The sequence below is a fragment of the Thermobia domestica genome, chromosome 3 (genome assembly GCF_964235325.1).
Source record: "Thermobia domestica chromosome 3, izTheDome1.hap1.1, whole genome shotgun sequence".
NCBI lineage: Eukaryota > Metazoa > Arthropoda > Insecta > Zygentoma > Lepismatidae > Thermobia > Thermobia domestica.
In genome coordinates this window covers 234571040-234591820 of record NC_137456.1, presented here as the reverse complement: position 1 = coordinate 234591820, position 20781 = coordinate 234571040, and the positions used below count along the sequence as shown (strand labels likewise).

The following is a 20781-nucleotide window of genomic DNA, read 5'->3' as shown; positions in this document are numbered from 1 at the left end:
CGTATGCTCCGTACTGATTTCTATAGTAAGCAAGAGGATATCGTATATTTGTACAATATACCGCTGTCCGGAGAACGGATTTTTCTCTCTGTACCCTAACTCTGGGAGAATATTGTAAATTCTCTGAGCTTCTGTTGTATTTACGTTGCACTGACCTTTAGGAAACTACATCATAAACCTATTTTAGCCATTTAAAATTGTCCTTTTAATGTTTTTTTTTTTTTGTATCTGTTTATAAGAAACTTACGAATATGAATACAAAACGCCACAGTAAAAATGACTGTTTTTTTTTAATATCACAGAAACAATAAAGAACCATTTAACTATGAAGACTCACAAATATGACATTAAAAATCTTATGCTTCAATTTATTTTAAAACATGTGAGTAGCCTATGTAATATATGTTAAAATATTTGCTAAAGGCATAACTTACTGGCGATTTCTCAGTGAAAATCTGAGTCCGGATCTGTAATGAAAGGTTCATCTTTATACCTAGAAACTCATTTTTAAATCTTCCCTGTCATTTCACCGTCTTCTACTATAAATGGACATTTCCATTTAGGGTAAGAGAGGAAAATCCACTTCACTACATCCAGGTCGAATATCACGTTGTTCAAGGTAATTATGTCACAGAGGTTACACAGGTATCCAAATTCAGCAGATCTTAAACTGAGTAGAATAAGCATTGTTTTGATACATTTTCTTCTTTAAATTTTATATACTTTTTAAAAGGGAGCTGTCCGAATTTTGTTGTAATAATTACCCATAATATAATAAAATGGGACAATTATATCACTCCTGGTAGATCATTTATTTTGAAAATGAAATGAAATCTTTGAGTTTTACGTCCCCGGTTATGCCGGTTAGGCTAAAGGAAAGGGTGATGATGAGTAATGAATGAAATGGTGGAATGAAGGAAGTGGGAGGAAACGGGAGAACCCCGAGGAAATTCACGCATACGGTAATTGTTCACCACAAAGTCCACTTGGTGGGGGCTGGGATCGAACCCGGGACCCTAAGCACCAGAGCCACCGCTTTACCACTAAGCCACCGCGGCATCCCATCATATATTTTATTGTAATAATTAACGCGATTATTTTTATAGTGCTTTGCAGCATTATAAAAAAACCTGAATTAATAAAAACGTTTTGAAAAAATAGCTCAAACATTAATACAGACAAATAGTGTTACGAAATCTCCGTGTGACGGATAGAAGCAGTTCTTTTAAAAAGCTTCTAAAAGCAGTTTTTAAAAGAGTTGTTTGGTTTTTGTAGAAATTATGCTAAATAAACATATTATTCTGAATTTAGCTATAAAAGTAACTGTATAGAAAATTATATGACCTTGCCATAATTACCCTGACAGAATTACCTCACTTCACCCTATTATTATTATTATTATTATTATTATTATTATTATTATTATTATTATTATTATTATTATTATTATTATTATTATTATTATTTAGTTTAACGTCCCATGTTTATGCATCGAGGCTAAAGGAGAAGGTGATAACAAGATAAATGATATTAGTGGAATGAAGAAAGTCGGAGGAAACGAGAGAACTCCGAGAAACCCCACGCACACGATGTTTCAACCAGAAAATTCGCTTGGCGTTACAAGTTGAGTTCGAACCAGAGACCCGGCGCACCAATACTGCAGCTTCCCCTTTTAACCTCCCTCCTTAGGATGTGCATCAAAAAAATTTAAATAGCCTGTTCTTTCTGGTCTGTTCTTAGCCTACTTAGAAATATATCTAGCCAACGTTGTTGTTTTGTATATCAGACAAATAAAAATCAAAGAAATAAACATGTTAAATTTAAAAGATTTACCCATTATTATCATACTATTTGTTTTATACTTAACTAGCAGAATGCTTGTTCTTCGCAAATGGAGAATACGTTTCATTTGAGACATAAAGGGTACCAAAACTGTCATCAATCAACTTAGAAACTCGAAAAACTATGAATTCCCCACTAACATCGGTTATTTCGATTATTATTATGCATCTTCACCTTCCCCAAATTGCTGGCTTGGATTTGGATTTAAACTGTATCGGAAGTGTCACTATTCATCTCAGTGACCCTGAAAACTATGAATTCGACACTAATATCGGTCATTCTCAATCAATATCTTTCTCTTCCCCTCCCCCAAGTTACACCATCAAAATGAAATGATAAAATCCATCCTAGGCTCAAACTTAATCTATGTTGAAAATTTGATCGAGATCGGTCGGGTGAATCAAGAGTTATTAAGTCATAAACATAGTATATTCATTTTCATATAAAGATAGATGATTCCTCACTCCAATTATAAAATAGTTACAGTGTAGTATTATTTCAGTGTACTATGGTATCTTAAACATTGTTGTCACAAAATGGGAAGTTTATTATAGACCAGCAACACAGTGATCACTATATTCAGTCTCCTCTGAAAAATGCAATACATAATTTAATATTTTGGGTATTGAAAACAACGGAAACATATGTATGTGTCATTTCGAAGCAGGTAATTTAAATTCGATATGATGGAACTATGTTTAAATTTTATCTTAACTGAAATATAACATCAGAATGGAAATTGACATTCCCTAATTAGCAAGAGACGTCAAAGTAGTAATACATGTAACCTTCTCCTTTATCATGTATTTGGTGTTACAGAAAATTTTGCTTCTCTGTTCATACAGCAGACTGAGGCACGTATCTAACGGAAGATTGTTAGTTGGAACGTACATAGTAGGATTATCGTGGTCGTTCGATGTTTGTGGCGTTGTGTAAGCGCTGAGTATCAGTGTAAATGAGACATTGCAATCCCCTTGAATCTCCGTGAAGTACAGATCATAAGTGCACATTTCTGCTTATAAGAGATTACTACAATTCAAGTGATGAGGAAGTATTAATGATATTCCATGATGCTGCAATGAGAAGCTTGCCAGAACAGAAATGAACCAATGCTTGTGTTTCATAACAAAATAACACCGTATTGTTTATTTCTCAAGTAGTTTCTAATAGTACTTACAAGTAATCAAAACTATGATGTCGTTATATTCACTTGCCTATTTGAAAAATAAAGAAAATATATTTTCTCTCAAGTTTCAGGATGATTATTACCTTATATTACTATCAATTAGTTACCTATTTTCTTTTCTACAAGATGTGATCAAAATGTACGGCGAATGCAGTGGCACAGTACCATCAACTGATATTGTATCCATTTCAACTAGTAAGCCTGGTAGCCTAAACGTTTGGAACAGTCAGTGTCTAGTTTGAATGAATTGTGACACGTTAGTTGGCTTCCAGAGAAAGAAGAGTGAGGACATGTTAAGAGTGTTTGTCACGCGCCAATGTTTTGTCCTGAGCTTAAGAAAGTGCCACAGAAGCTCACAAAATGTCAAAATCAGCGTCTGGTGATGAAGCGGTGGCGTTGCAGGCTGTTTACAAGTGGAATGAGCACTTCAAAAGAGGAAAGGACTCGGTTGAAAACAAACAAGGAACGATCGAGAAGTCCTTCGACGTCAAACATAGACGAAAACGAGCAAAAAGTAGCACAAATTGATTTGTTCAAAGAAGGGAAGGAGCTTTCCAAAGAACTAAACATCTCGTTTGGGGCCGTGAAAAGCATTTTAATCGACTATGAAATGGGTAAATGGCTCCCTTCTTCCCACGAAAACGCACCGTGCCCCACATTGCTTTTAATCTGTGAGTTTTTGGCCAAAACAATATATTCGTGTCTGTTCACATTCGCTGTGGTCTCCATATATAGCATCACACAACTTCTGGATCTTTCCAAAAATTAAAACCGTGCTTAAAGGAAAATATTTGACCAGGGCCGGATTTAGCATTTTGGCGCCCCTAGGCCCAATAATTTTTCCGCCCCCTAGTCAGGTTAAAGTTACTTTCCTAAAAACCTTTATTAAAAAATTATATCAGGCCTATATGTAAATTGCTTAAACACCACTCAACGATGCAATTTTATCATTGCAAGTTTTTTGAGGAATTTACTTGGTTCTGGGCTTAACAAACTACCGTTAATGTCTTAACAAAAGATTGGTGAATAACTTTGGTTTTGTTCAATTTAGCCATTTGGGCAAATAAATAAAAACAAAAACTCTGTAGTAAAAAAATAAGTAAATAAGTAAAAAAAAAACCAGCCAGTTCTCCCGTGTTTGAGATCAATGTTGTAACGAAGTTGATGCATAATGTTGAAAAATAGTTTAACTTTACCAACAATTATTTGTTCCAATGAACTTCAAAATCAGAATGCTTTATTAGCCTGATTTTTTAAAATCAATTCAAAAAATATGTTAAGATTTTTTCTCTCGGCTGTGCGCCCCCTGGGAGCTTGTGCCCATAAGCCCGGGCCTATTGGGAAATCCGGCCCTGTATTTGACTCCATTCCTGACATTGAGAGGGGCACGACAGAGCAGCTGAACAATCTTCCCAAAGAAGCTTTCCAGAAATGCTTCCAGTCATGATTTCAACGCTGGTATAAGTGCATTGCTAGCCAAGGACAGTATTTTGAAACAGATGAAATCAGATTCCACGTAAGCTTTGTTCCTGATGAAATTTTTCACCGTATTTTTGATCACACCTCGTAGCTATATAATTTTAACTATTTCATTTGCGTTTTTTCTAGTTGCTAAATTTATTTTATTTTATTTTTTTCGTCGAAATAAAATAAATATAGAATAACTATCCCTTTCTAATAGTAATATTATTATTTTTGCTTCTTGCATTTTCCCGTTTTACGAAGACTCAATAATTTGTAACTTCGTAGTCGTTGCCATGTTCAAAACATATTTCTGTAACATGACATATTTATTCTTGCGTGGAATCGATAACTTATTCATTGTAAACCTTCGATATGACTGATGGCACACTCTGCTATTATACGCTTTAAACACTGTCATAGCTATATGGTTTTCATATCCAGTTTTGGCTTACGAGGCTCTGCTCCGATTTCAAGTGGCATCTCATGTTTTTTTTTTTTTCGAAAACCACGTAAACCTGTTGATCCACTTCTCATGTAGCCTCGGTGCTGAAAAGAACGTTAAACTTGAAATCAACTAACAAACCATCAAACATTCATAGCCACTCAAATCAGATATTTCCAATAGACAGTATTATGTGACAGTACGTTTCCATCAGGACCATTATCTCATTTTCGGCTATCAATATAGCTCTTTTCCAGTGCTCCCATAACTAAATTCTGTGCAACGATCGTGCATTTTTTTTTCATATAAAAAGCACATCCTATTTATTGGGTTGATGGTATTGAAGTGTTCGACTAAGATGTGTCACTTTCAAACAAAAGATATAAAACTTCAATATCTGGTTATTCAAAGTAGTCGTCTTATTTACCCATACAGTTTAGCCATAGCTAAACCGACGACTGGATTCTATAACGAAGGGGGGATCGAATTAGGGACCTCACACATCAGAGATTCTACCGCTGAGCAACCGTGCCCCCGCGATGCGAAGATGTCCTCAACAGCACATTACACTGTGTGTCATCAAGAAAGTTATTTTCTGCTAAGAACTACTTGAGATACCTCGAATGAGGTCAAAGGGACATCAAAAAATATAGTGGAGGATGAGGAATTTCATTCTATAACTCATGTACAGTCTGCACCGTCATTTGAGCGACATGTAGACGTACATTCCCGTAAATATGAAGACATAGTTGTATATTTGTCGACAAGTTTGCCGTACATTTCATGGGGTTCAGCACTGTGACGATGCGCAGAGATAGTTTCAGTTCGATCAAGAGAAATACAATTGATCATTCCTATCATAAACCGTCAAACAAGCAACAAGACTTTCTGTGGGTTGGGAACAGTGCTGTCAGATGTGAAGGTTAAAAAGTAGCGATGATGTGCTCCAAAAGTAGCGGATTTGGATTATTTGTAGACCAAACACAAAAATGAATCCTTTTGCAACTACATACTTTTACCAATAACATATACACAGACTTTATCGATTTATTGGAAATGCTTGGAGTTGAAAATACGGCAGATGTTTGAATTGATAACGGTCAGGTGGCGATCGCAGGCCAGGCTGTTGACGGTGGTGTGTCAGAGAGAATTTCGTAGTACTTGATAAGCGGTAGGAATGGCAGTGTGTGCTGTAATCTGAACAGACCACGATAGTATAAAAGGAGTGAACTTTCTGATTTCCAATTTGACACACACTTGTTTAAGTCAGTTTTGTGGGCTCTGAGATACACTTTATAAAATTACAAGAAGCAGACAGTCAAGAGGATAAGGCTAGACTTCTCGCCTCCTCATTACCAATTTCAGGTGCTTGGTTACAGGCATTACCTTCACACACCCTAAGACTGCACCTTCCAAACGAAGGTTTTTGTATTGCAGTTGCACTTCGCCTAAGAGTAGACATCTGTGAATCACACAACTGCTCTAAATGTGGTGTATCAGTCAAGCAGAATGTTCTACACGGTCTGTCTTGTATAAACAGCTCCGAAAGACATGTGAGGCATTCGAACGTGAATGACATTATCTGGAGAGCACTCACATCGGCGGAAGTTCCATCTGTTCGTGAACCTGTGGGGTGTAACAGATCTGATGGCAAAAGACCAGATGGCATGACGCTGGTACCATGGAAGAGGGGAAGGATTCTTCTCTGGGATTCCACCTGCTCTGATACTTTCGTGTCATCTAATCTCACTCTTTCTTCATCTCGAGAAGGAGCTATTGCATCCCGCACAGAATGCGAGAAAAGAAGAAAATATAAAGATCTACTCGAGATATATAATAGATACATGTTCGTGCCCGTAGCCATTGAATCGAGCGGTATTTGGGGCCTAGAAGGGCTCAATTTCATCAAAGAAATAGGCCAACGTATTGCACACCTTACTGATGACAAGCGGGCTACTACTTTTCTGATACAACGTATCAGCATAGCAGTTCAGCGAAGAAATGTGGCTTCCATTTTAGGTACATTACCTACTGGAAAATTATTAGAAGAAGTTTTTCTGTTATAACTAGCTGTTCAGAATTTGCTGTTTATTGTTATTATGCACTTTCAATATATCTTTACGTTACAATCTTTTATCCAAAGAACCAATCTTTTATGTTGAAAATTGTTAGTAACTGTATTTATTGCTTATTATAGCTAAATACTTTATAAAATTAATAGCGCGCTTTTTCACTGACATTCTTCACTTCTGTAATTTACTCGTTAAAATCTTTATCTGCGAGCCATGAATTTTGGAAGATTTATTAAACTTTTTACTCCATTTACTAATATGGGTGAAACAGTAAACAATTAAATTGCAATGTTTACGTTCACATCGTTCCTTTGAACTAATAGCCCTAGGCATTAACTGAGACAGCAACACGATCATCGATACTGAAACAGCTCGAACACAAAAAGTCTACTATTGTCAGATTTGAAGATTAAAATGTACTAAAAAATTAAACTAGTATCGAACATGTTAATCGGAGTACAACTATTGTTCACTGTGACTAGACCATTCAGCAAGCAAAAACCTTATATTGCATAGTATAAAACTAATAATGATTTGTGATTGTATACATGTTTTTTTTTTTAAATCGCTTGTTCTGAAGTTATAGCTTGCAAATAATTAAAAGTAGCTCAAAATGTATCGTGTCGCCCAATTTGATATATTGGTATCGAGGGCACTTTAAAAACCGCCAAATCGCCTACTTGTAGCCCAATTTGGCAATACTGTTGCGGAATCATCCTGGAAGTAGATTACGATCCAACTATTTACGATCTTTTACAATTATAGCAGCAGATCCATTTTTCATCACAAGTGATAATGCAGGAAATTTTCCTGGTTATTAATTTCACTCAGAAAACTCTATACCTCCAGGTGGCAATTCTTGTTGGTTTGGTGATAACTCATCTGGTACCTTACCAATTGCTTAGAGTACAAACGACAAAAGTTTGATATGAGCTTAACTCTCTGCAACTTCATCAATATTCCGGTAGTCCGGTTCTGCGGTGTTCTTGCAAAGCTCGTCAGAACATACTGTGAGTCGATACCCGTAAGGGTACATTTTTAATGTCACACGGACGATATTTCACAAACCAACGGCGTTCATTCAGCACTCGCGGTCCAAAGACTCTTTGATATTGTCACGCCTAGACGTGCAAAACGTCATAGTTTGAACTCGAAAAGGAAAATCGTTTGCAGTTTTGAAACTAAATTACATAATGTAAAGTTCACATTTATGCTTGTATTGTATCCGGAAGCGATAGATTTAACAATTTCCAATCTCAGTGTTGGAGCTCTCTATTGCAAAAATAGTAAAGGATAGAAGAAATATATTTTCTAGTAGAGTCAAAGTCATAAGAATCGATTCAATCTCTACTTTTCCTCTTCTACGTTTAATATTGGATCCCGATAGAACAAAAATGGTGAAAATTAGAAACAAATCTTAAAGTAGATTCAACCTACCAAGAGAAGGGCGCGGTGGCTCATTGGTAGAGCGTTCACCTCCGGTGCTTGGGGTCCCTGGTTGGATCCCAGCTCGCGCCGTGTGGACTTGGTGGTGGACAAACTCCGTGCTCGTGGGTTTTCACGGGGTTCTCACACTTTCTTCATTCCACCATTTCATTCATTTCTTGTCATCACCGTCTCCTTTGGCATAACCGTGGGACGTAATACTCAAAGACTTCATTTCATTTTTTCATTTGTTACAGGTACATAAATGCTACTATATAAATTTGTTCAGTTCATCTCCAATATTTCTGAGTTTATTGTTTACTTTTTCATCTTGTAGTTTACGTATGTCTAGGTATTCAAAACTGATTTCTTTACAGTATATTGCAATGTAGTTCCTAGAAAATCGTTATGATACGATATGATAAGCATATATTATGCCAGCGAATACCTTTAATAATTGAATACAGACTATATGAAAAGAGTAACTTTTTCATAGTTTAATTCTTCTCAGGGGAGAGTGAATTTTACACAGTAAACAGATTTTACTTGATTGCTCGATACACTGCATATTCCACTAACATTTATTGTATCCGATTGGGATTATTCAGTTTATCCGTAAAGAAAACCACGCATACACAATCCAAAAATGCATATTTTGTAAATTTTCAATAGGTATCCAGGATATTCCCTACAGGGTGTAATTCTCAGATATCTCTCAATGGAGTTTTCAGATATACTCTGATTTCAAGGAGGGTCCAAAGTAGGCAGAAGGTAAGCCTTGATAACAATGGACATCCAATGCTTCGGAGGGAAGTCGGAAGTGTTAGGAACCGCAGCTTCATGTTTTTTTTTTTTTTGTGTGTGTGTGTGTGTGTGTCTGTTCGGAATTACGTGTGATGCGTTGTATTTCATCACGGTATATTTCACGTTTTCTTCAGTTACAAGCGTGAAAGAAAACATTGCAGCATGCGTTTTCCCCAGTACGAGAAACCGTGCTGCTGAAGTTCCTCAACACTTCCGACATCGCGCCAAAGGAGTCTGTGTTCACTGTTATCAAGGCTTATCGTTTATCTACTTTGGACCAATCATAAAGTCAGAGCATATCTCAAAATTCGGTTGTTGCATATCTGGAAATTTCACCCTGTATGGAATACTCTGTACACCCACTGAAAATTAATGAAATATACATTTTTGGATTGCGTATGCGTGACTTCCTTTACGCTGATAAGAACCACCATCCATAGTTTCTGGAATTCAAAATAGCACCTGTTGAAATTTAGATTTTTCGCGACTTTGGAAAGCCCTAGCTCTGAAACTATGCACTTTTCCCCACAGGTCCATTTGAACTTTTTCTCTTATTTTGATGTAAGGAATTACCTCTTACACTCATAGTTCATTAACACCCTGTATATCTACTGAAACCAGAAGTGGAAGAAATATACTCACTTCCGGTTTCAATAATAATTCAGAAAATATCATCAGTAAGTCTTAAATATAATAAAACTCGGTTGCTATGATAATTCTAAAGTTTTTGAGTGGAGACTGAATAACAATAGGAAATTTATATTTTGAGAGGAGACCGAAGGAGGTGTACAATTTGAATTTGTACTGGTGCCTTCAGTTTCTTTTCATGTAGACGGCAAGGTAGCTCAGTGGTAGAGCACTTACTTCATGTTGCGTGGAGTCCCTGGTTCGATTGCCGAGAAAGTAAGTCTATAGTGGACAACATCGTGTCCGTGGGTTTTCTCGGAGTACTCCCGTTTCCTCCCACATTGTCATTTTACCAATTTTTCCATCATCATTCACTTGCCTTAGTCATCCATCTCTCTCAAACGAAAGGGAACAATTGTGTTACGTTAAACTGAAAAATTTTTAGTTCTTTTCAAGTTCTTTATAGTTTTTTCGTGCGGAGTGGTGAGCAGAGAGAAATGCGGAGAGTTGTTGACGGGCTGACGGCAACTGGGGAACTTCCATTGTTACGCCATATAAACAAAGAAACTTCAATTTTTACTTTGTACACACTATGATAAACCAAACTCCTTGACGTGGTGTATACTGTGACTCTACGATTTTAAACGGAAGAATTACTACTGTAGTTGGTTGGTTTATTTTGGGATTTAGCTCCCCTTTTCATCACCTAGTCTATGAAACGTGGACCTATAGCTTAACGTGGGATACAAAGCGCATGAACTTACACCGGAAATCGAATCCAAGTCCACAGCGACCAAGTCGCGTACGCCAACCATACAGCCACGAGAAAGTCATTACTAGTATAATTATTGTAGTTATCGTGTAAATATTATTTGGTTGCAAATCACTTTAGAGAATGTATTTGGTGTTATTATACTATTATAACTATTATCGATAGACAGTGCTTTGTTCCTGTCAGCTTCGAATCAATACTTAGTAATGACCTTCTGCTAAAAGGTATGTTGTAAAGAAAAAGAGTTAAAATATGCTACTATCTGATAAACTTTATCTATATCTAGTGTATCTATAAATAGCAAAGTGTCTTTTATCAGAGGAATAAAAATGACTTGTGCAAGTAAATATCTGTATAAAGAATAAATAAATGCTGAGTTCTTAGAAAGACATGTGGTAATCTATTAATCTATCTTGTTACTCCATTCAAGCTCCCTTGTGCCTAAGCGACTAACGTAGGCATATTTGGCGCTTGGGAGATCAGGATTCTATTCCCGGTGGAGCCCATGTGGTTCGAATCCCACGTTAAGCTGTAGGTTCACGTCTCATATACCCTAGTTGCTGAAAGCGACGTTAAACTAAATTAAATCAAATCAAACCGATACTCCAGTCCCCAAATATCATGTTCTTATGCTTTGAAGAACTACATGGAAAAAGACTCCATCATCATACCTTACCAGTCAGTAATTCCCAACTCGCCAATATATGTCGTAGGAGCGAGGTTTTGAGATCTGAGAAAAGCAGGGAGGGGACGACGCAGGAGCCCATTAGTGTTAGCAGTGTATGCGTAGTCATGGATTGGGAAATGATATACCTGTAGAGCAATAAACTACGCTATAACTATGCTTTTATTTGTTTGTTTGTTTATTTGCCTATCACCACTACCTATTCTAAACGTTAGTTTACCTGCCGACCTCTTTTCTTAAAATAAATAAATAAATAAATAAATAAATAAATAAAATAAAAGCGGTGAGAAGCAAACTGCCATGCCACAGAGCATTCAGCTAGAAAGGCCTACTCTAGATAGTGACCCTGCTTAACTACATTAGATAAATGAGCTTCTGGTAGAACATTGTAGACAAATAGAAAACTGATTTAACCATCTTAACCCATTATCTTATCACCATAGTCACCGCTACATGGGGACAAGAGGTCATGTGACCCTAAGGAACGCGTCACTAGGAATTATTAGTACTCTTGGCCCAAGAAATTTTTCATTAAAGGAAATTCCCCCATGCGTGTATTATATACGAGTGTTTTTATAAGTAAACTTACTCTGTGTGATAAGAACGCATTGTAAGTATGTGATAAGAATATTTTGTTCGGGGGTACAGTGGCTCAGTGGTAGAGCGATTATCTCTGGTGCGTGGGGTCCCTGGTTCGATCCCGAACAAATAAGTTTGAGGTGGACAACATCCTATAGGTCTACATGGGTTTTTGCCAGTGCACTCTCATTTCCTCCCACATTTAATTCTAATAATTCTTCCATCATCATTCACCTGCCTTAATCATCCGTCTCCCTTAGCCTTAAGGGTATAATCGAGGGATGTTAAATTGAAAGATTTGTAAGTAGTGTTCATTTCATGTTATGGCCTCAGTTGTGCCGATTTCGATTCATGTATAAAACTATGAAATTCTTATAACCCATAATCTTAAAATTAGCATCATGTGCAGAATTTAGAAATCTCGGCACTATTTCTAAGATAAGAACTAAAGTGTTTAAAACGTAGTTTCTTAGGAATTCTTATCAAATATTAACGGAAGTAAGTTTCCTAGATTTTGGAGTACTTACTTCTGATTTTCGATAACATCCACAGTTATAATTATTATTACGTTTTTCTGTTTTGCTTTCTTATGAAACACAAAAGTTACGACGAACAAAAGCTTCTCTTAACGTGGGCTCCGAAGCATTATCAATAGTGATAATTTTAGGGATGGCCCTAGGGAAATTTTTCTCCTCGAAGCTGTAAAATCTCCCTGGGACATATAGCTAATCGTGCTAAACATAACACTGTTTTCGCAGTACTGCTTTTATCTTCCATATATTGAGTCTCCCCTGGGAAATCTGAAATCATTACTGACTAACCAGAGTTTAAATCGAGTGTAGTTGACTGAAACTTAATTTGTCACACACGATCAACACTCAGTGTAGGATGCTTTTCACCACAGTATCTCACCTTCAGAAAAGATTACAGAACCCGGCATTAGGAGAAGGAGCAACCAATGTGTACGAATTCGAGATATTGAGAACGGATCTTTTGGAAGAATGACACCTTGTATATTAGAGCAGTGAATTCGTATTAAATACTTACTTCTTTACCGCAACATATGGTATACATTAATAAACAGACATACTAAAAATTCCTGTAACTTAGTAGCATACAAGTGTGAATCCAAATAACTTCATTTTATAATGTTGATTATCATTATGCAATAATTATATTGATGCAGGTGCGCACCCAGAATAATTTGGGAGGAGTCCAAAGTATTTTGAGGGGGAGATCCAATACGTCTATGAAATCTAGAATTTGTCCTATTCTGCAACCGAAAAGACGATAAGTAATTGTTAATTACTGACACCTATATTTTTAGAGAAAATGATAGAATTAAATTATTTTTAAAGGAAGGAAAGAGTACAGTTGAGGCATAAAATCAAGTCATTAGCATACATCAATAATTTCTTTGTTAACCAAGTGCAGTTAACAAAGTCTACAAATGTTAGTCCAGTTACGAAATTTGGCGAGATCCCGACCCGGTGGACCCCCTATAGTTGAACCTCTGAATTGGCGTTTTATAATTGAAGGCCAACGCCTCTTGTTTGTGCTTAATTAATTGTGTATGTTTATAACATTTAAGCAAAATTATTATCAAATGAATTATAGAATTGAATACTACTATTATCATTCATTAGACAACACGACTCACTAGAAAACACGAAATCACGATTCACTAGATATAGTTCATTATTACGTAATGAACCGTAAGCTCTGACTCACTCACAGCTCTATCTCGATTTATTTTTACTTTTGAAGATACAGTAATTTCATGATACAGATATAAATGCTGCACATGTAAGTCGATTTTTTCTGCTGTGGTGGTGGATAAGGAGTAAATTCTAAGCGGTACAATTATTAAAATATTTTCAATAGTATGCCTTTATTAGTTAAATTTAAGGTTTATTATTAGTACCTTTCGTCTAAGACACTATTAAATGTAATTTTCTGTCTGTTTGTCTGAGTCAAATTTTCAGCCAATTCTACCAACTCTGATTACTGACCTGATTTTTTTTCAATGCTTCCTTATACGCTCATCGTTAATGACAATACTAAATTTTCGTCAATTTCCATTTAGACTCTGTACAACAAACGTAAAAATTAAATTTTAATTTTTGACAACTAAATACGATCTTAAACTAAGAACGTGTTCAGAGTTGATTGTCAAGTTTGCCACTGGATATAACAACATATCATTTACATATACTCCATTAGCCCTCTACGTTTTGATTCTGAAAGATGTATAATGGCAATAACGTACTACATTTGGCAAAATTATAAAAATAGTTTAATTTAATATTATTTTTCATGTCTGTCTTCAACAAATCATCTTTATGATTTTGAGAGAACACCATTGAACAAGGAAATGTTATGGGGTCATTTTTGGAATATTCATTTATGAAATAGGAGCCGCGGTGGCTCAGTGGTAGAGCGTTCACCATTGGTGAATGGGGTCCTTGGTTCGATCCCAGCTCGCGCCAAGTGAGATTTGTAGTGGAAAATCATTGTGTGCGTGGGTTTTCTCGGGGTTTTTACGTTTGCTCCCACTTTCTTCATTCCACCATTTCATTCATTTCTCATCATCATCGTTTCCTTTAGCCTGGCCGACATGAGCGTGTGACAAAATTTTAAAAATTTCATTTCATTTCATTTATGAAATATACACAAATATACAAACATTTATGAAATATTTTCTAAAACTTCTTAATACAAAATTGTTCTTACTTACGTGAGAATTTTTTTTTTTTGTAAAGAAAAAAGAAAAACAGAAGTGAAGAAGAAAGAAAAGGAAAGAAGAAAATACTTTTTGTTTGTTTGAATTTATCATCTCTTTTAAGCACTTAGGCTATGTGAGATGTGGACCTACAGTTTAAGGAGAAATTCGAACCGTTGGTTCAATGACTCTCTCCCTGGTAATCAATCTTGGGACCACATGCAAAAAAGGTGCGCCCACAAGTTACCAAACAAACATGGGAGGGGGAGGGAGTAAAAAGGGGAAAAGAAGAAAAAGTCACCATTTTACTAAAGTTTATCTTTACAAATTGATTCCAATTCTTTGAAGATTGTGCTACGTAGACCTTTGTATACATAATTCAAGACAATTCTTTGTAATGTAATAAGAAATAATTGTAGATGAAAGAACAATAATGATATTGCAACCGCACTAAAACTGTAAGTGTATTATAATATGAATATATGAATGTGTTATAATTGGTTAATACATGTAACGGGCAGTGTAATTGGGTTATGTAGCCTGTTGTGTCTAGAAAGAAATAATGACTGAAACGAAGGTACTGGAAAATATTGAAAGGTTGGTCTTGAATGTTTAGTTTGTTCTCTCTCTCTTTCTAGGATTGTGTAACATAAAATTACATAGAAATCATGGGATTTTTGCTTTTACAAGACTTCTCACTCCTATAATCGATCGCGTTCAAGAAAGAAATATGCACAAAAATAAAAGGTTGCAGAAAAATTGCTGATATACAAATGAATATTCTACTAGCGTAATATCCATTCTTTGCGCCGGAAAAAATATTTATGGAAGATATTTGAAAGACTTGAAAATGTAAGTATACATAATTTTTGTATTTTAGTTTCAAAATACTTGTCCACGCAACTTCGATATTGTTAAAATTATGCTTATATGTGTTCACTAAATTGTTTCAAAGTAACGTTTTTTTTTGTTTTTTTTTTTTGGCAACGTTAAGATCGATTCAAATCCTTTTTTCACATCTGGAAACAGTGGATTCATTCCAATCCAAAGAAATCGTTAGGCAAATTTTTGGTCAATGTCCGTCATTCGGAATATATACATTTCAAGAGGCGTCTATAGGGGTCTAAATGTATTTTGTCAAACTTAGTACCAACTTAAATCGCTTTCTTACTTCCGAAATCGCAAGATTTTCTCCATGTAGTGGAAATTGTTACTCAAAATTTATGTCCCTCAAATTGAATTTTCCAAATAATCACCCTTAAGTCTTTCCCACAGTGTCAATACTTAGCAAAATCCTCTTCTAGTATGAGATATTCAAATTATGTATGTCAAAATATAATTACTATACAAATTTCATGGCTGGATACTAAACGTTTCAAAAGAAATTTGTAATAATAATGTAAAACCCATTAATAAACCTATGTACGCCTCGGAGATGAATTACTCAAAATTAGTTTTAGAAGATAACTACTTCTTGGACGGGGAATAGATTTGGCTTCCTTTCCATTCTTAGATCTTGATTTCAACGTTAACAGTTTCAAAGATCTGGTGAAACGAAAATAACAATAATAATTCAAGACCTCTTACCTCTTTTAGGGGTCGCATTTAAAAATATATCGTTTTCTGCAAAGCCTAGAGCGTAAAGGAAACATTTGTATATACAAAATTTCAAGGTTGTATCCCGAATAGATTTCGGAGATCTGGCGAACGTCTAAAAGTTATTAAAGCCCCTTTATTCTTCACAGGGGTCGCATTACCCAAATTCTCGTCTTACATACAATCTAGGGTGAAAGGAGAACATTAATACAAAAATATCAAAGTTCCACACTTAGTAATTTCGGAGACCTATTGATGGGTGAATTAGCGAGAGTTATTTTGTCTTAATTTGTGATGTTTAGATCCAGATTACATACACTGAAGCAAGCAATTTTAGGTTAATTAGGCTGGTTGGTCGCAAACTTTAAATTAAAAATCTGTTAAAGACTTTCATAAAATGGATCGGCTTATTTCGAGCGAGGAAGTTTTATCCACAGTAAGTAGATCATTCAGATCTCTCTCAGTCGCCGAAATTTATTAAAGATTTTCACATGAGTAGTAATGTACGAATAATAAAATGACTAATTTCAGCTTGAAGTGTGAACCAACATTTTAAACGTTTTATGTAAATGAATATGATACAATCTTAGCTGTTTTTATATATTTAAGAGATGTTACTGCAATGAAATTACACCACAACGCCAAATGAAGTAGGTTCATTGTAGTCTACAGTTCAATATGTGTACTAGTATTTGAAACAAACATGATTGACAAATAACGCATGAACTGCAGTATATCAGTATTTGGTTGATTCGTTGTTGAATTTTAGCGCTCTTTTTGATCACCGAGTCTATATAAGACGTGGACATGAAGTTTAAGATGGAATTCGGACAACCGTAATGTGTTCAATACTCTCCCACAAGAAATCGAACCCGGGACCAGGTGAACGAAAATCGCGAGAGCGCTAACCATTACAGCATCGACAATAGCTTGGCTGATTCTTATTGCAGATTTGACAGAAAAATATAGAAAATTAGCTATGTCGAAGGGAAAAGGTAGGAATATTGAATGAGAAAAGTGAAGATAGAGACAGATAATTAAAAAGGTAATAATAAATCTGGTTAGGGCATCGTTTCAGTGAAACAATATGTTTAAAACCCTCATGGTGGAAGAAAAGAGAAGGAGTGAAGGAAACACTACAATTTATTGACGGCATAAGAATAGATAAATACTACTTCAGGTCAAAGAGGAAAAACATTCTAATTTCCGACAATTCATAGATCAGTAATGACATAATGATAACGATTATTATTATTATTATTATTATTATTATTATTATTATTATTATTATTATTATTATTGAATATAAACACAGCTCTTGAACAAGTATAAAGTATAGTTTTCCTTTAATTCATTTTCAGTTTTTGTTTGTTGACTACAAAGTAATTTAACAGACAACACTTTTTCAATTGAGAATAACATATATTCACATTTTATCTTGCATTCTACTCAATTTGGTAAATCACGCTTTTAATAATAAAATTGGCCGATTAATGAAACACGAAAATAATATTTACTTTCAACACGAAACAATTACTTTCGTATGAAATAATTACTTCCAAGAATCATTCAGCTAACTCTGAAATTAAGTCTACTATGCAACATTTTACCTATTTAACTTTGTATTGTGATATTTTAAAATCTTAACGTGGCTCCAAAAACGTGACACTAGCAAGAGAAAAAATATAATTTCAAAAAAAAAAAAAAAAAAAGCATTGTCAGAGTGTATACCCTAATGAAGAAGTTTGGTGAACCAAATCGTAAACAATATAAATGTTATCGAAGCTAAACTTAACTATAGCATTTATCTCAAACTAAATGAATTATACTTTAATTAGTGGCGGATCTTGAAAGTGAAAACTGGAGGTACCAGCCAGAACCCAGCTTATGAGTTTACAATTTTTTACTTGTCCTGCAGAAGCTTCCAACTTAACTCTCCCTCGATAGATATTATGGCTAGGTTGAACGTTGACATTGTGGACTTCAAGTATTGTTTTTCACATTGCAAAACAGAACAATTGCTACTGAAACTATAGATAATGTTTCAAAAATTTCCCAATAAAGAATAACAAGTAACGCTTACTATAAACTTTAAAATATATAAATAATAACTTTAATTTTTTGTAACTAAAAAAATTAGTGGAGCTAGGCTCCGAGGTAGATCCGTCACTGACATTAAGACTGTGAGGGGGAAACTACGACCCCCTGGAAAGTTCTATCCGACCCACGACATGATTAATCTGACAAAGATAAAGAAGAAAAATTAAAGATAAAACTATTCTGCATTATTTTTTCGTTCTTCCTTTTTATGTTTAGCTTAGTGACCAGATTTCAATTATTAATAGGGCCTAATATAACAAGAATTTTGTTAAAAGTATCACTGTTATTTCAAATAAATTATATTGGCCTGCCTAAAGTTTTTTCTTTGGCCCCATTCGAAAAACGTTTACCCCACCACTGCTTTAAAATGAATTAATATTTTAAAATAGAAAAAAATAATAAATCTTCGAGTAGAAAGTCAATTAATTTTATTTTAACGTTTTATTCCACGGATAGATGAGTATTTTACATTTTGAACGTTATACTAATATATTTCTTGAGTGTGTCTATCTTACTAACATGGAGCATTGTCGAAAAATCGTGGAACATCAAAGGAGCTGTGAATATAAAAATGTGGGAAGCACTGGTATAGTAGCTATAAAATGCCATTAAATACAATCTAATAAATACGCTTGTCCTTTTGTATAATCAAGAAATCTTTGGTGCTCCTATCGTATAACGTCAATTGAAGAGCACTCGAATTTCTGACCTATGCAGAAGATTCCTTAAAAAAAAAACTTTAAGATTTCTTAAATGGCATTTTATAAATTATATTTGGCTTACTTTTCCGAGTCATAGTGTTGGAAACTAGTTGTAGCATTAGTTATAAAATTTAAGAATAAAACTTTGGTAATTGTATCCGAGGACGTTTACTGCTTGCATCTCCACGAAAGGAAACCGAATCTGTCTACCTAAGTCCGAAACACTAACCATTTTGTCAATGAGGGAACTCAACATTTCATTACCGACTAATGTTGTTTTCCAGCACTGGAGCTTGAATATTATATAAGGATGGACCTATATAGTTCAACGTGGAGTCAATCTGATTGAACATCAAAAAGTAATTATTGGACACGGCAGGTGAACTAAACATCAGTGTAAAGAAAGTAGCAAGTGTCACAATAAGTGAAAAAATGTATTTTATAAAATTATGATGTAGTTGTCTCAAAGTTTATACATATTTTTGTGCAGTTATTTCAGAGGAGACAAAATCTCAACTGCGTTCGGAGTTTATTATATTCTCAATGCATTTGTTTTTTAAAAAAGTTATTATTAAAAAATATTAAAAAAGAACTAGTATGAAGAAATATTGTAAATTGTATGAAGAGAAAACAACAAAACCAAAATCTACCTGTAAATGATTTAAGTGAAATTTAACTAATAATAAAGAACAAATATCACAGCTCATTAAAAGAATCAGTATCTTTTATTTAAAAATGTATTCTCCTTCTTTATGTTTCATACTTGGTATTGAGAGAAGTGCTTAATATGTAAATCATTTTGAAATAATCTTAGATAAAAGTAACAGTTATTTATCTACATTGATATGTATATGTTTTCATTTCCATGTATTTATATTAATTATTTGTTTGTTCTCATTTTCTTTTATGGTCGTGTGAAGTTGCACTTTTTTTTAAATTAGAAAAAGAGAAAGTCTAAACAAGGAAACAAATCTTCGATGTTCGTTTTTTTCTTCTTAGAAAAACAGACGAAAACAAAGAAATAGAACGAAAAGAAAAATCGCTGCATTGACGCTCTTTCAATGTGCACATTACTTGTATATATTTTCAATAGAAACTTTGTTTTCCCGCATTTAGAAGTCAATTATTTCATAAAATAATGTTCTTCATTACTTTCATTTAACTTTCACGTTGTTATCTTCATTTTACATATGATTTCTCAAAAGCGCGCAATTCACTGTATTCTGTTAGTGCTTCATTGAAGATGCTTAACTCCTCAACAAGTGGGGAAAAAGCGGAGTAAAAATATATTGAATCGCTAATAAAGTGATATAAAAATGAATGCGTACTTCTTTAGCAAAGAATATGATATTTCTCCGTCCGTACTCACCTTCGTGCTGTTTGGCGGAAAACCTTGTGGTCACTGTTAAGCGATCTCGGAGCGGATGGTCAGGTTATAGGAGATCCCGCTTGCTTTATATTGAGTCGCGATGCCCAGGGAACTTGTTCCGAAAGCAGACTCCTGCGAGGCGTCCCGTAGCACGTGGATTGCGACGTCGAATAAAGCAATAGACGCATGCGTCGACAGAGGTACAGGGCGACAATAAGACTGCGTGTTCCAGCACTTTTGAAGGTCTCTTTTCGTTGCCCGCAAAAATCGAAACATAACGTGGGATACCAGAAGGATGTGGAGGAAGCATTTGCGGAAAATCGGAATCTTTTACAAACAATACTACTTTTGAGTAGGCGTTTCACACTCTTGTTTAGCGCACTACTTTTCTAAAC

General features: G+C 34.9%; 1 long non-coding RNA gene across 1 annotated transcript in view; it reads right to left on the bottom strand.

Annotated features, from left to right (window-relative positions):
• Positions 1-20532, bottom strand: part of LOC145681594 (uncharacterized) — a 466573-nt gene extending 446041 nt beyond the window's left edge. Inside the window, exon 1 of the long non-coding RNA XR_014130829.1 lies at positions 20387-20532. This is a non-coding gene — a long non-coding RNA (uncharacterized LOC145681594). The remainder of the gene's footprint in view (positions 1-20386) is intronic.
• Between the last annotated feature and the right edge of the window lie 249 nt (positions 20533-20781).